Genomic DNA, 13,288 nt, shown 5'->3' on the forward strand with positions numbered 1-13,288 from the left:
CTTTTCAAATGATGTTTTATTTAATGTTGCATTTCATGTGTTAGGTTTCCTTTTCCTTTTAATTAATGAAGTCACAAAAAATTTGACTGACCATAGTGAGAGGCTGTCTAAAGACAAGATGCTAGCAGGTTCAGTTTTTGGTGAAGGCCTTCTTCTCAGAAGTGACGCTATCTTGATGTACTTACATGGCAGAAGGAAGAAGAGAATGAACTCAAGCATTAAAAGCAATGTGTGTGTACAGGCTAACTTTACCCATGAGATCTGTCTTCATGACTCAATCATATTGTGACACTCCTACTTTTTAATGCTATTACTAAATTATAACACACGCACACTTTTGCCATACTAACATACACAGTGCCTATCAACAGATGAATAGCTATATAGAAAATGGATACATAGAGATAGTTCAGAAAATTAAAGCTTCTTCCACCAAGGCTGATAACTTGAGTTTAATCCATGGAATCCCCATGGGAGAAGCAGAGAGCAGGGTGCACAAGTTGTCCTCTGACATGCATGTCTTCTTCTAACATGCCTGCCATGTCACACATGCTTACACATACACAAAAATATACAAAATAAATAAACATAATAAAAATTTTAAAGGAAAATGGATGTGTAGAAAATGTGGTACCTTGACAAGATGGGAATTTTAGTCAGTCATGAAAAAAGAACAAAATTCTGCCACTTTCAGAAAAATTCATGGAACTAAAAATTAACATGTTAAGCTCAAAAAAAGCCAGACTCAGAGAGAGAAGTTTTACATTTTGAAATGTAAATCTAATTAATCTTTATCAATAAAAATCAGGAGTCAGATAGCAGGGTAAAAACCTGAAGGATCAGAGAAGCAGCAGAGCAGCCACCAGTAACTGGCTACATCTTCCATTCCTCCATCCAAAAGGGCAAGATCCTGTCTCTCTCCCACCTTGTCACTTCCTGTCTCCTCTCTATATAGACCTCCAGACCTCTAAGGTTAGCTAGTGGCTTGTTCTGCCCTCTGACTTCAAACAAGCTTTATTTTACAACACAAACAAAATATCACACAATGTTTCCCTCTTTTTGTCTAAATGAAAAGTAAATGATTAACTAACATAGAAAAACTATATATAATGAGTACAATAACTATATACAAATATAAACTGGCAAGAATTACATTAACAATGCCCAGTTCATTTGCATTTGACAAATGCAGAGAAAATACTCCGTTATCTATCCTATCTTGGCGAGTCCAAAGTGTTGTACCTAATTCAATCTTTATCTGAACTTGTATTGTCAAGACAAAATGATCTTTTTTAAATATTTATTTATTTGTTTATTATATATACAATAGTCTCTTAACCTTATACATTATACACCACTTTTGTGAGTTGCTTTTCTGAATTTTTTGACAAGGAGAACAATAACTAAAATTATCTAGTCTTCAACTCCATCAGAGACCTGAGGAGGTTATAATATTACCTGAGTAAACAAAAAAGCAGAGCAAACTTCCAAAACTAAGAAATGACAGAAACACCTGGCTGCCTAGACTCAATGTTCCTCTGTAACATTAGGGCATCCATTTTGAGCCCACAGGCCTTGAATAGCTGATAGACTTTTTATGAAGCAGAATTTTTGAAGGACTGTCCTTCTTGTCTTGGCAAAGTTCAGCAGTCACTTTCTTTTGTGTCCAGTTTGGACAGCATACTGTCAACAGTCAACACAAGAACATTTTCTTGCCCAGTGTCTAACTTTTGCCACAAAGAAAGAAAACTCTATATGGAATTTATTTGATGCCCATCATCTCCAAAGTAGCTTGATGCTGCTACAAGAGCAGACATGTCTCATTGTCATAAGAAAAACCTTATGTTATTAAAACATCTTTAATGCCATATTCTGTAGATCTCTTAAGTGTTTGAGGTCTGCCTGTCTACCTAATATAAATCTGTTTGACCTTGAAAACATACCTAACATAACTACAAGTTTGATTGTAATAAGTGACTGAGTAATTTATATTTCTTTATTGTCCTAAATAGTTTGTAATAATAACTTTCAAGGACTAGAAATTTTAATTACATGTTAAATGAGCTGTATAGGCACAATACCTTTAACAAGAATAGAAATGTGTGTACAGTATGTTCTAACAAAAATAATCTCATATTTCAATATACAAAAATATCTTAAACAAGAGTAGAAACATATCCAGTATAACAAAAATAACCTCAAATTTGTAACAATATACAAAAATCCATAGCAATATAAAATGTTTAAGAGTAGTAGTTGCTTTTTTTGGTTTAAAAATAGATTCAATAACCTACCCTTTTATCCTAGCATCTCTATCATCTCTATTACCCCTTTTTTTCTTTTCAGAACAAGATCCCTGAATCTAATCTCCTTTGATCATTTTTTTCTGACCATTACTACTAACAACTTGTAACCAACCCTCCAAAAGATGACAAACATTCATAACCCACTGAATAACCAAAAATCACCCACTCTACCTCTTGGGAATATGGACATCACGTTCTTAAAATTACTTCCTACTGTCTGGAGGTGACAATATTTTTAGGGGGCCCCGAAAAAATGGGGTAAGTGTCAAGTCCTGGAAGAGCTAACTGTATCATTTGTTGTCCAGTCTCTGTGTAATGGGAAAATGCAGGGCTTCTCCCAAGTCCTGGCTAGGCTGTAAGGCTGGACCATCTTAGCTGGCCACCTTGAAATTGTCCTGAGCAATTGTAACATGAGGGGTCAGGCCTGTTTGTTTGTTGGTTTCTGTCCAGCCCAGTACCTCACAACCAGCAATCCCCAAAGAAATAACACAGAGATCTCTATAAGTTACAAAGCTGATTGGCCCATTAGCTCTAGCCTCTCACTGGCTAACTCTCACATCTTGATTAACCCATTTTTCTGATCTATGTTAGCCATGTGGCTCAGTACCATTTTTCAGTGGTGCAGATCACATCCTTCTGCTTCGGTGATCTGGACAGGAGTGGGAGGAATCAACTTCCTCCTTTCCAGAGTTCTCCTGTTCTCATTACATCATTTCTACTTCCTGTCTGGTTTTTCTACCTATACTTTCTGCTTGGCCAATCAGCGTTTTATTTAAAACATGATTGACAGATTACAGACAATTCTCCCACACCAAGCAATTAGTAGTCCAAAGCCAATCTTTGGGTGGTGTTTGACAGTTTAGTGGCATTACCATAGTCCCAGTGGAATCATTGTGGGTCCCCATCTTCCTTTTGGAAACTTCAAAGGTCTGTGTTAAGCATGGTCATGGTTCACTATAGAGGCAAAGTTTCTCTGTAGCTTTGGTGCCTGTCCTGGAACTAGATCTTGTAGACCAGGCTGTCCTCAAACTCACAGAGATTCACCTGCCTCTGCCTCCTCCAAGTGCTGGAATTAAAGGCATGTGCCACTACTGCCCTAGAATACTTAAATATTTTTAAATGTCATAGGCAGCAAATCTCAAAGATGTTAAAGGACTGCAATTCATGATGTACATCCAGAGTGCAAAAACTTAATTCCTAGTTATCTGATAGAGACTCAACCCCAAAATCATGTACAGGAAGCTAGATGAAGTCTTTTCTGGAATTAATTAGAACTCTGTATGGTCACTAATATCATGACAAAAAGGTTAAAATTGTGTTCAATGTCTAGGTTAAAAAATTAAAAATAGAGGGGACTGTTTGGTGAGAGGAAGGGAGCCAATGGGAAGGGGTGAGAAGGTGGATAAGAGAAGGCAGTTGGGAAATAAATATAATAAAAATGAATTATACACATGCAGTGTACATGAATTATTCACATGCATGTTTACATGAATTATAGCCATCTTAAATAAAACATTACTGTCCATGCCCCACATTGGCTGAAACTTGTGCTACAGCTAACATAAGCTAACAGAAGTGAATGGGATGCTGACAGTAGCTGCTCTCTGATTGGATTTGAGACCTACTCTGGATGTGAGAGCTATCTGGTGCTGTAATCCTGCCGGAAAGTCTGTGACTTAGGGCTCATAGGCCCTAGCATAGAGCCTGCTGTTATAATTTTGCTAAATGGCCATGCTGTCAAACTGCCCTCTAAATCTTTATGTTGATACCCACAGACCTAGGCTGTGCTCAGCTTTGGTCAGAAAAGCTCCTTTTGCAGCAGGTGACAGCCAATGACAAAATGCACAAGTGGCTGAAGGGCAGAGAACGAGAGGCCGAGTGCTCAGCTCTAAATGAGATATTTTTCTCACTCTCCCCCCCCCCTCCACCACCACCAAGGCTCAGGGAGCACTGAAGGAGAAAGGAAGAATGGAAGAGCGAGGTGATGGTAAGGGATGCTGTCAAATGCAAACTTCTGGCGCAACATGGATGCTGCATTCATGATCTCACAGCAGCTGTGACTACCTGTGTAAGACCAGCAGAAGATCAGTCTAACCAGACTTCCAGCATGGACTGCAGAGGTGTTGCCCAGCCCTGTCTCGTACTGAGGAGCTATTGGTAGCTGGGATCGGCTTGGGGAGGGAGAATCATGCATGTTTGAAAGTGTTGCACCCATGCTCATCCTGGCGATACTTTCTTTCTTTCTTTCTTTCTTTCTTTCTTTCTTTCTTTCTTTCTTTCTTTCTTTCCTTCCTTCCTTCCTTCCTTCCTCCTTCCTTCCTTCCTTCCTTCCTTCCTTCCTTCCTTCCTTCCTTCCTTCTTTCCTTCCTCCTCCTCCTCCTCCTTCTCTTCTTCTTCTTCTTCTTCTTCTTCTTCTTCTTCTTCTTCTTCTTCTTCTTCTTCTTCTTCCTCTTCCTCTTCTTCTTCTTCTTCTTCCTCTTCTTCCTCCTCCTCCTCCTTTCCTCCTCCTCCTCCTCCTCCTCCTCCTTCTCCTCCTCCTCCTCCTCCTTCTTTTGTGACAAGGTTTCTCTGTGTAATAGCTCTGGCCGCCCTGGAACTCACTTTGTAGACCAGGCTTGCCTCAAACTCACAGTTTGCCTGCCTCTGCCTCTTGAGTGCTGGGATTAAAAGTGTGCACCACTCCCATACAGAGTATTATTTTCTAAAAGAGAATATGGTGTTGGGAGGGCCATGTAGGAGGCCGAGTTGAGAAGAGTTGACTAGAGAAAGTTGGGGATGGATTTGATCATGTTTCATGTATACATGTATGAGAGTCTCAAGAATAAAGACAAAATTAATATCACAAAATTAGGAACTGTTAATAAAGCATTCTAAAACTAACAAATAAAATACTAGGTTCATTAAAAAAATATGATGGGTGTTTGTGGGACACACCTTTAATCCCAGCACTTGAGAGGCAGAGCCAGGTTGATCTCTGAGTTTGAAACCAGCCTGATCTACATCTTGAGTTCAGGGCAGTCAGGGCTACAGAGAGAAATCCTGTCTCAGAAAAAAAAGAAATGGCATTGGCAGTAATATTAATGTAGAATGTTGCTCTCCCTGCTCTTCTTCATTATAGAGTTTCTGTTTGTCTCCCAAATGACTATGCTGGTAAGTAAAAGAATGGCAGGGTGGATTGTGAACTTCTTCCATGTTAAAGTCATGATCAGTCATGTTTGTAATTCTTGTAACTTCTATAATAATGTACTACACAGAGAAAATACCTAAGAGCAAAAAGTGATACAAAGTACAACTGCACTTGTATGGGAATGGCCTTTAAGTTTTTCATAACATGTGTGCTTTCCTTATTATTCTGGAAGTCACAAGTTAACAAAGCTGTCAATTTTGACCTTAATGTTTTAGAACACTATGACTGGGCAAACAAAAACAGAGCCACATGTTACATAACAACTGAAGCCACAAAGTACCATTGCCATGGTCTTCTTTAAAACTTTGCCGTTAACAAAGTAAGACAATCTATTATAAAATATATTTGTTTTATTTAAGTAAGTCGTTCTGGGCCCAAAATCACTACTTAAAAAAATCTAAGGTATATGTCTAATCATTTGTTTTAGTTTACTTAGTACATATGTAGGAACTGAGGAGACTAGGATATCTAAATAAACTGCCATTTAATAAACTAGGTAAAGAAATCACTTCTTTAGTATAATACAACATGACAGATTATAAAGAAACCCATACAAGTTTCTCTTCCTTTGTCATTTAAAAAGCACTACAAAAGTTGGGTGTGGTGGTACCTATCAGTAACCCTAGCACTTGCATGTGCTTGGTTCTGTTTTACTCTCTGCTCTGTGTGGGCCTGCCTCCCAGCTCCCAAATAAATACAGAGTCTTATTCTTACTTATGAATGCCTTGTCTTAGCTTGGCTTACTTCTAGCCACCTTTTCTTAAACTATCCCATCTATCTTTTGCCTTTGGGCTTTTGCCTTTCTATGTACCTTTCTTTACTTCTTACTCCGTGGCTTTCTGTGTAGCTGGGTGACGGATTCCTGGAGATCCCACCCATTTTGATCGTTTCTTCTCTATTTTATTCTCTCTGTATGCCAGTCCTGCCTAACTGTTTTCCTGCCTAGCTACTAGCTCTTTATTAGACCATCAGGTGTTTTAGACAGGCACAGTGACACAGCTTCACAGAGTTAAACAAATGCAACATAGAGAATGCAGCACATTTTTGCATCATTAACTATTCCGTAGGAGAAACAAAATGTAGCACACCTTCAACTAATATTCCACAGCACTTGGGAGGCTGAGGCAGAAGTATCGTTAGTCTAGACTACATAGTGCTGACCTTGTCAAAACATAAACAAATCATTCAGTCAATAAATAGATAATAACAGCACTGAAGGATTTTCTAATGAGTCTGTCATTGATAGGAAATATAGTGTAATTATGGCAAACAAGCAAGAATTTGTGTTGATGTCAAAAATACAGATGTTTTTATCAGCAAATCTTCATGTTATTCTTACTCATTTCTTTGTTGATTTCAAAGCACACGCAAAGGAAATTTTGGATGTTTGAATTGTCTTGTAGGTGTAATAATTATACTTTTCCCTTCAAGAATTGAAAAGCTGTTTTCCCAATAGTTAATGCTCTAGCATAAAGAAAGACAGATTGTTATCGGAGGGGGGGGGGGTTCAGTGAGTTGCAAAGATAAAGGCCTCTGCAGGTGAGTTCTGCTGTGCACAGCTGAGCATTTCCAACACCAGGGAGGATTCTAGAACTCTAGTCTATTTTACAGAGGAGCCAAACTGTTTATCCTAGGGAATGTTTGTCTCACTCATTAGGTAAGGGCTAAAGAGCAGTTGGGGGTCAATAAATGGCGCCTGTTTGTAAAGCATTCTTGATAAGTGACTGTAGGCTGCCTCCTGGGATGAAGCAGTAGGTGTGAAAGTTGCTCTGTGTGCTCTGTAAACAGCTGCTCTAGACTTCTCTCTCCTTAACTGCCTGCATATCGCTGCTTGGTACAAAGTTTAGTCTGCCTTGGTGAAGAAACTCTGAACTCAGATCTGTGCTTGCAGTCACCAGAGAAAAAGGGACTATTGAGCAGAAATTGGAAGTACTGGTTTTAAACTAGCTGGTTACATCAACCCTGGCGCTATAGATATTTTAGATCAGGCCTTGAAAAAACAGCAACAACAAAAAGAACCAAAACAAAACAAGAAACCCAGGTCTTTCTGAGGTGGCAGTCACAGATATTCACTGTTAAGACTTGTTCTTGGTTAAGAGAGTTGGTGTTTTAAACATTCATTTTTTTTTTAAATATGTATGTTGCCTGTATATATGTCTGTGAACCACTTGTGTGCCCAAGGTGTTGCCCCCATCCCCAGAACTGGCAAGTGTTATTCTTTTGGTCCCTGCCCCTTTGCAAGCCACGCCCACTCCTGCTACCTCTAACCTCTGGTCACCATCTTGGTTCTCCCTCGTCTCACTGTCCCTTTGGCCTGTGCACACGTGTCTTTTTCTCTCCCCCCCCCCTTCTCTCTTTTCCTCTCTTCTTTAATAAAGCTTTATGCCTATTTTGTGCTTATGTGCCTTTAACCTGCCGCCACCGCCTGGTCACATGTGCCTTTAAACTGCCACCGGCTTGGCCACCCGCCAGCCCGGGATGGGCTACCGCCCGCTACCGCCTGGGCCGCCAACGGGAACATTTTGGCCGCTAGGGCCCCGCGAGTCGCTCGCTTGGCTCTCCCAGCAGGCGCCCACCCGCTGATGGGAACCCAAGGCCGCTTGGCCCGGCCCTCCAGGCTGCTTTGGGGACTGGCCGCTCGGGATCCGCGAGTCTCTGCGTGGCTCCGCCAGCCCGCCACCACCCGCTACCGCCCGGGGATCTTGCAGGGACCCACAACCGTCTCTGCTGGGCTGACAGCTGCCCCGCTGCCACAGGAGTGCTGGACATTGAATTTGGGTCCTCTGAAAGAGCTGACAGTGCTGCTAACTAATGAGCCATCTCTCCAGCCCCAGAAAGTCAGTTTTGAAATCTGTTTGAAGACGTTGATGTGCCATAATCTTAGGGCATGACTAGAATCCAACAACTCACAGAAAGAATAAAGTCACCGGGAACAGGGATGATTCATTTGAGTTCCCCATTTAAATGGTGCTACGTGGATATTTCACGCTATGCATTATTTCTATCACAATCTGACTAAGTCACAGTCTGACTAATTTCTGTCACACAGCTAATGAGTGATAGGACTAGAATTCAAATTCAGGCGTGAAAAGGAGAGGAGGGATTAGGGGCTGGAGTCTTAGTTTCTGTGATCGAGAACACACTCCTACTCATGAGAGTGAGGCAGGAGAGAAAGAGGAAAAATGGTGGGGGCCGGGGACCCGGAAAGCATCCTGGCCTATGAGTGTCTCAAGTTCTCCTGTCTTCATCTCCTTTCTCCTTACAGGTTAAGGATTAAACCTGTGCCACTGCACCTGGCTACTAAGCCGGTTCTGAGGATTCAAACTTAGGTCTCAGATTTGCATGGCAAACACTTAAGTCCACTGTGCCATCTCATTAGTCCTCTTGTCAATTAAAAAGCTACGGTAAGTATTTTTTGCATACAAATATCTCTGTTCTAAAGTACATCTTTAGATATTTTCAAATGGGAGATCATTTAATTAGGTCATATGAAAATTGTAAGGTCCTTGATAGGATTTGACAACTTCCAAAAGATCTACTTTATATCCGAAATTTTTCTTAACTTATATCCACACCAGTGTATGAGAGTATCTGCATCATTTTCACCAATGGAATTCATCCATAAGTTAAGCAAATTGGCAAATCAGATTTATAGAGAATACACTACTTCTGTCTTTGTTATTATTGAGTTTGAGTATGAATAAAATGTGGTAGCAATTTATGCAATTTTGTGAATTGATGTACATACACTATTAAGTCCTGATGTTTTATTTATTTTTTAAATGTCTCTTATTGGTCTTTACGTTATTACTATATACTTTGTCCCTAATATGAATTTGTATAAATGGGTTCCTGATTCTGAATTGAGGTTCCGAAAAGGCGAGGGACCCATTTTATCCGTGAACAGTGTTCAAAGTAGAGAATTAGAGAAAAGTCATACTGAAATGGATTAATTAAAATACTGCGGATCCCCGAAGGCTGCAGCTGCAGAAATGTTACAGGTCCCGCCCGAGTGGCGGCAGGCAGTGGAGGAATAGGCAGGCCACGAGACCATGGTGGGAGGGAAGGAGGGAGACGGAAAAGGGGGTGAGACTCAGGCTGCATGCAGGTAGGAAGATCTGCCTGCCTCAGCAGAAGGGAGTGGGCGTGGCATGTCTCTTAAGAGACAGAACACACTGTATTTTGTGGAATTATTCTTAAAATTAATTAGGTAATGTAAGCAAAACATCTCTTATGCATTATCAGTCATAGAACATATCACGCAACCAAAAGATTTACTGGAGCTAAAATCACACAATTCCATCTCAAGAGTTTAGGAAAATGAAAACTGGAGAATCAAAATCTCTGAAGGATCAAAGACTATAGCTGCAAATCGCCGACTGAGGATGTAGAGTCTCTGAGAGCATATCGCAGCGGAAAGGCAATCTTGAAAGCAGAGGCTCGCCAGCTGTCCCCGAGAAGGTCCGGATCCCAGTTTTCTCTTCTTCCGCTTTGAACTTTAGAAAACTTGGGGTGAAAATAACGAAGGCCGAAGCAGGCAGTAGTGTCAGCTTCTCCTTCGGAGATGTCAGCTGGTCTGTTTTTTTAGACAGCAGCCGCTCTAAAGGCCACAACCGGATGGCAAGGCAGAAGTACAGCCAAAGGGCAGGGCGCGGTCAGAGGCGCCGGCCGAGTCCACTCGGTCTCGGGGACGACTTCTGGGAGCCCCCGGGGGTGAGACACGGTGTGAGCCGCTGGTGTGGCGGTGTAAACCGGAGCTAGGCTGTGGATCGAGTCGCCTCCGAGCCCAGGGGCACACAGTCCTGTGGACCACGACACAGCGACGAAATCCCAGCCTGCAGCAGAGCCACTCAGCCACTTCCGGCGCGCCAGCTCGGACCCCAGCAGCGCGCATGCGCAGACGCCTAGCCTCCCAGAGGGGGCGTGGCAGCTGGGAACCTTCTCCGCGCCTGCGCGCCGCTGTGCTGGGTCGGCAGGGGACGGGCACTGGGTCGGCGTCGCGCAGCCCCGGGTGTCCTGATCGGGTCTCTCTTCACGCCTCACTGCGGCGTCGCGACGAGTCCCCGAGAGCTCGGCGGGGTGTGGGGAGGTAAGCGCCCCGGAGCCGCCGCCGGCCTCTCCTCAGCGTCCTGCGGGCGGAGGGGCGGGGTGGCCGCGGGCTCGCCGGGCTCCGACGGCCGGGCCTTGCCTTCCTCGGGGACCCGCCGGCCGCCCTGGGCGCTGTGCAGCCGGGATACCCGACCCCACCGCAGGCCCGGCCCGGAGTGCACTGGCCCCCGCGAGTCCGCCGCCGGTTGTCGCCGCCGCCGCCTCCGTGGCCTCTGCCGCAGGGATGCACCAGTGTCCGCTCCCGCTGCCCTTTCTTTAGTGCCTCTGAAGTCAGAGATGGCCTGACTTTTAGCCGTTAGCCTGTTTGTACGACCGTGATTGCAAATGACTACATTTTAGACTCACGTTCTTGGTTGGACAGGTCAGAAAGCCGGCCCGTGAATTTAACATTACGTTCATCTTTTTGTTCAGTGAATAATTTAGTGATGTCATGTCATCCGGTTCAGTCGTTTACTTATCTGAGTTTGGCATTTCGTGAGTTGGCAAAAGTTTAGTGGTTTGATTCAGCAGAGCTCTGATTTTTCACCTAACTTCTTTCTTTCTCTCTCTCTCTTGGGTATTAAACTACATATTTAGTTGTAAGCTATTTTAAAATTACAGCAAGGAATAAGGAATGAGAGCGTTCTAGCATGCAAAAGTAACCAGCCGCTGAACATTTTGACATTTTTCTTTGTCCTTTTTGCCTTCGTTGCATTTGAGACTTAAGAATCAGATTGCTTGGCCTTCCCATGTTTTTAAAAGCATTCCACATATACCGATCACCCTTTTACTATACACATATAAGCAAAAGCATCTTTTGAAGTTGCTACCTCGCAGATAAAACTAAACTTTTATCCCCAGTCATAATATTGTGTTACACATAGTACCCTATGATTGAGAGTGATAACAATTGAAAAATGTTAAGGAAAAAATAATTGTTCATGCAGTATAGTTGCCATTTGGAAATTAAAACTCAGAAAATTCTTTCTTTTACATATTCACCTAAAAATAGTATTATAATGAAGCATGTGGATCATGACTATAATCCCAGCAAGTAACTGTAGAGAGGCAGGAGGATTGAGCTACAGACTATCCTGGTGTACACAGTAAATTACTGTCTCAAAAATAAAGGTAGATATAAGTAAGAACATTATTGTACTTGCTAAGTATCTCTATTAAAAATCAACTATCTTTCCAAAACTAAGTTTAGGGGCCAGGTGGTATCGTTTTACCTGGAGGCGTTACTTTAATATCTGGCTTCATAGAAGACAGCTGAATCTTGTATTTCTTAGTTTGTCCTGGTGTGCTGACTTGTTTAGATTAAGGTACAGGAAGAAAATCTGTCTTCGTGTAGTTACATGATTAGAAAAGAGACGATCTGGAAGCATGAGAAAACTGGTTTAAGATTTCTTCTATTAAATAACCTATTATCTTGTGCTTCTCACCTGCAAACTCTGCAGCATTCAAAGTTTCTTGTGTTCGGGGCACAGGTGCTGGTGTTTTTCTGCAGGTTGAATGGCTAGGTCATAGACTCCTCCCCGCCGCTGCCCCCCCCCACCCCCTTTGTATTGTGATAGACATAGTAATTAATTTGGATGATTTTCAAAATTTTCTGTTGTGTTCCCATGTCATTTATTTGAATGATTTCACCTAATGATTGACAAAGTGTGCATATTTTTCAGTAGTTTTGAGTTATTTTCTTGAATTTAAAGAGAGAATTGGGATTTCCCCCCCCCGACTGTTTCTACATATTGTTGCATCTTTTGCCTGAGAGCAATATCACTTTCTGTCAGTAGCAGTTGAGATTCTTTCTTAAACCTCACACCTCGCCAACATCAAGTATTTTATTATATTAATGAAACTTCGTTTCAACTTAGTAAGCAACCAATGGTGTTTTTAAATCTTAATTATTTAATGTACATTAAACTTTTTTATGATATTACTGTTTTCCATATAATTTGTTTTACCCACTTACAGTCTAGTGTTCAAGTGCCTTCTAACAGATGTTTTATATTGTAAGGCTGCATTATATCACTTTTAAGGAAAATAAATTTTATCTTTTTCTACCTTGTTTACAAAAGTGTATGCCTTTTTCTTTTTAGAAACTCTTTATCCCTGAAAGACTCACATAAATACCTGTGCTAGATTTTGTTTGGTGTTTATTTCTCCATATTCCTCTTAACTACTTATTTGTAGAGAATAGTTTTATATTGTACAGAGTTTTGTAATTTTTTTTCCTCCAACACTGCATATTGGATATTTTCTACAGAAGCATGTGTAACCCAGGGCATAGTTTTATCCAGGTAGGTCTGGGGGATCATTAGTTGTCTGAGTCAGACTCCTATAGTCTCATATTCTTTTCCTAGGTCACTTCCTTTAGCAGCTGTATTTGCCAGTTTTCAAATCTCTGTCTCAGACTCTTCTCTACATTCACCAGCCTCGGGACATCTCCCCAGGATGTTCTCAAGGTACTTGACACGGTAGTCCAAAGTGTCTCCAAAGTGTCTCGAGTCTTCTGCTTGTCTTGAATTACCTGTGATAGTCAGTGCATCTCCATTGGTCTACCCAGTCACTCACAGTGGGCGCCTCTTGTTAGTTCCAGCCTTCTCCTTTGCTTCAGTCTCCAAAGGTTCAGATCCTTTAGCTGTTTTCTGTTCTTTTCGTCATCATGTCCTTGTCGTGTCTCACATTAGCAATTTTAGTGTTA

The 13,288-nt window shown here is 41.8% G+C and overlaps 1 protein-coding gene across 1 annotated transcript in view; it reads left to right on the forward strand.

Annotated features, from left to right (window-relative positions):
- The first annotated feature begins 10,437 nt into the window (after positions 1-10,437).
- Zfyve16 (zinc finger FYVE-type containing 16) overlaps positions 10,438-13,288 on the forward strand; it is a 48,625-nt gene continuing 45,774 nt past the window's right edge. The window contains exon 1 of the mRNA XM_038321757.1: positions 10,438-10,582. The gene's annotated coding sequence lies outside the window, so the exon portion shown is untranslated. The remainder of the gene's footprint in view (positions 10,583-13,288) is intronic.

The sequence above is a fragment of the Arvicola amphibius genome, chromosome 3 (genome assembly GCF_903992535.2).
Source record: "Arvicola amphibius chromosome 3, mArvAmp1.2, whole genome shotgun sequence".
NCBI classification, from domain to species: Eukaryota; Metazoa; Chordata; class Mammalia; order Rodentia; family Cricetidae; genus Arvicola; species Arvicola amphibius.